The following is a 3997-nucleotide window of genomic DNA, read 5'->3' as shown; positions in this document are numbered from 1 at the left end:
ACCTCCGCAGGAAGTAACGTGGCGACACGGCGCGCACACCCCCCTGACACACCTATGCTTTCCACCAATGGACTCCCGCGGATCTGCGCGCGGGACCGCCTCCTTTTTTTATTTTTTATTTTTCCCTCCCAGGACTCAATCACTTCCCGGTGGCTCGCGGGTCGGTGTGGATGTGGATTTATGTAACGTGCTCTCATCTCCGGTGTGCCCTGAACTACCCAGTAAAAGGCGTGGATGTCCGTAAACACAACACGATGTGAAATCAGTGTACATTTACGACGGAGGCGCTGTAAATCACTTAGTGTTAATAAATGGCAACATCATCTTCTATTATAGCGCGTTAATTGCGTAAAGAGTCAATAAAAATTAAAGACAGCCTGTACCAGGAAGCCTGTGTAATGTTATATAGATATAATCTAATTATTAACTTATTATTTTGTACTATATTCCACCTGTTCTCACCTATTTAACAAGCTTTAGATGTGGTTTTTGAATGGATCAAAGTCAGTTCACTCAAATACTGAATTTACTTTTGAGCTATTTGTTCTTTATTTGATTAATTTTATGCCACTTTATACTCTTTCCACTACGTTTATTTTACATCTTAGATAGATTGAATAGATTAAATGAACAGTGTATAAAGTAGAGAAGAGCACGTGCACATTACTGCATCAGTAGTAATAATCTTATAATATATATAATATATATAATATTTTTATCTTAAGTCCCATTTTTAATGCACTTATATGGGAGTAGTTTTATTTTGCAGGATTGCTCTTCTTTTTACTTTTCTTTTACTTTTTAACATGTCACACATGTTACAGTATAAAACAACACAAGTGGTATAATCATGTAAGAAAATCTTGTGTTCATATTCAAAACACAGATTTTACTAGGTTTTATTGTTCCTATTATTTTTAAATGTTAAAGTCAAATAAGTGTGTTTTAAAACATATGTGCTTCATATTAGTGTGACATTGCAGGTTACTGTATAATGCAGCAGTGTCAGCTGGTTAGGACAAACTGCCTCTAACCTCTAACCTCTTACTGATCAGCAGTTAGCAGCACACTGATGGGGACCTGCTCTGCACCATGACAGTCTATGAGCCATCAGTTGTCTGATTAGAAGGCTAATTAGTGGATGGACTTACTAATGATCACTAATGATCCTGACAATCCACATCAGAAAAATCCTTCTCTGACATTCTTAGTTCTGTACATTATTATCTAACATGTGAATAGTTTACCCTCATTAACATTTGTATATATTAAGTGACAGGTGACAATGATACAGTATTAATTTACAGCACTTTTTTGTAATGTAGCAAATAAGCCACTGGTTGAAAATCCCCACTGTGCACACGAACACTAGTTGGTGCAGATTTCCACTCCTGAAGTTTTCTTTGCTCCACAGTCTTTCACCTTCATATCCTTCTGTAAACAAATTTTGCAAATGTGTATTTAAGTGTGAACTATAAGCAGAAAGCGTAACATCTGGCGCCATCTACTGTGAATGGAAGCACAGCAATGTGCCAGTGTGTCTCCGTCCTGCGGTGAGAGACTGCTCGGGGGTGTTTGGACACCATCTTTTCTGTTTGACTTCCACAGCAAAGCTAGACAACAAAATCTCTTCTAAAATGCTGAGTTTGTTTTTTAACACAGACAAGTGGGAGGCTGATAATTTATGTTTTTTTCTGGTACCTCAGCACCTGGTCTCTTGTTCCTTCTGTGAGGGAAACAAACACACATGCTCATGTTTTCTGAAGTAGAGACGCTCACTCTGAAGCCCGGCTTGGTAAAGACTGTGTGAACCAGAATTAAGCTTTGATGCAGTTTGGGATACAACTTGAAAACTCAGCTCAAAGACTGTGACTGCACTCTGAAGTGTGTTCAACATGCTGAACGTCTGTCTGGCTCCATTTAGCTCAAATAAAACGCTGTGACTCCTTTTTGTTCACTTTAAATTTTGTAGCCTCAAACTATCCTTTGATCCAGTACCTTATTAACCTCCTGCATAGACACAATCCCCAAAAATTAATTACCTTTTGGTTTAAATTACAAAAAATAAAGACAAACTTTACAACATTATTCTAAATAGATATACAGTACACGTTACAAGCCTAAATTACAGACTTCTAAGATTTATATTTTGGAATATAATGAGCTCCTTAGAAGGATTACAGAAGACGGCCCAGTCCTCATTAGAAGGGAAAAAAAAGATCAGACTCCAGTCATTGTTTGTTCTCACATAATTTCTTATTCAATCTTTATTTATTAATGAAACAGTACAAAGTAACACCAGTGAGGGTAATTCACTTTCTAAATCTAGCTGCATTTTCTATGCTGTCTAAAAAGTACAAGTTACAAATCTGTGAAGTGATCAGTTCTGACATGCATATTGTGATTTGGCACCACTCACCCATTCAATGAAACCTTTGAAATCAAACGCTGGTCCTCTCTTGTGCTTACTTAATAAGAGTCATATAAGACGGGCGCTTCTGTGATGTATTGCTGCCCTCCAGGGAAGGCAGTAGGTTGTATAGTTAGCTCCTGATGGGGTAAAATCACAACCCTGAAACCACACAACCTACTACCTCACCCTGTACGAACACCATAAGTCACCCGTGTGGGTGGGAGGAGGATCTGGAGGTTTGAGGGAAGGTTGCATCAGCTCGCTGAGTAAACGGAGGCAGACTTGCTTTGTTGTTATTACAGTGAATACAGCAAGGTTTGTGATGACAACAGTAAGAGTAAAAAATGTTACATTTCAGTACAAGTAATAACTGTTATTCAAACATCAGCTAATGGAGGCACATCGTTAAAGCATTTGCAAATATAATGAGCACATTTGAAGCAACAGAGCTCTAAATTTACACTTTAATTGCCAAAAAAGTAGTTTAAACCGACAAAGGTTGTCTGTTTTTCAGATATAAGCACAGATCAAAATGGATAGCCAGTGTGCTGAATGTACAAAGATAAAAAGAAATAAGGAAATCATCTCTCACATTGCTCTCTAACTTATCTGCCTCTCCTCTATATCACCTCCTAACTGGTCTAACTTTAATAAAGGCAAGTATCGCGGGGTGTATCGCTTCCAGATCAACAAGTAAAAAACAAAGAAGAGAAATAAGAGGATTTGGAGTGAAGTCATATCTTCCTTTGTGAGAAGTGACGATGACGCCGCCATCACAGTCGCTTCAGGAAAGACAGTAAGTTGTATAGTCATCTGACAGCTTGGGAATGACCCTAAAACTATACAACCTACTACCTCACCCCAAAGGACAGTTAGTCTCCTGCAGGTGTCTCTCGTGTGTCGCGGCGGACGGTCGATCTGGTGGGAGGACAAGCTCAAAACGACAAAATGCCTTCAGGAAACGACATGTGAGACAAGACCAGATCAGCTACAAACTATGCGCTTATAAAGAGGTTTGTTTTTACATGACAGGTGTCAAAGTCAATGCTGATGAAGACTGTGAGCTGCAGCTGGAGGCTTAGAAAAAGCTCGTGAGTGAATCTTTGAGTGAAGGCTGTTTTTTTTGTCACACTAAGTGTTCCCAGGGTCCAGAATAAACCTGTGTATTATTACTGTATTTTTGTATTATATGTTTTGCAAATAGATATTCTATTAATGCCAACAAACATAGTAAAAATTAATGAATTGCATCTCATATTCTATCAAAGTGCCAGGATGTGATGTGTGTCTCCTAGTGTGGATATTTAAACTTATTGGATAATATATATATGCTGCTTGATTTTGTTAAGGTGGCTTCACTGTATTTACGTGCTTTTTTAATTTATTATTTTTGTAGTTATTTTTTATTGCTGTATATATTTACAGAAAATCCAATTTGAATTGAGAGTGGAGGAGTGAACTATCTGCATGTCATGAACTGGGTCTATTCTTCTTCATGCTTTAATTGTTACAGCTCAAACACTGCTATCAAAATACTTCCTGGATGTCACTTAGGCGTGACAGCTCGCCTCCTCTCTGCAGCGG

Source organism: Pempheris klunzingeri, chromosome 22 (genome assembly GCF_042242105.1).
Source record: "Pempheris klunzingeri isolate RE-2024b chromosome 22, fPemKlu1.hap1, whole genome shotgun sequence".
Classification (NCBI taxonomy): Eukaryota; Metazoa; Chordata; class Actinopteri; order Acropomatiformes; family Pempheridae; genus Pempheris; species Pempheris klunzingeri.
Note: the sequence above shows the minus strand (reverse complement) of the source record.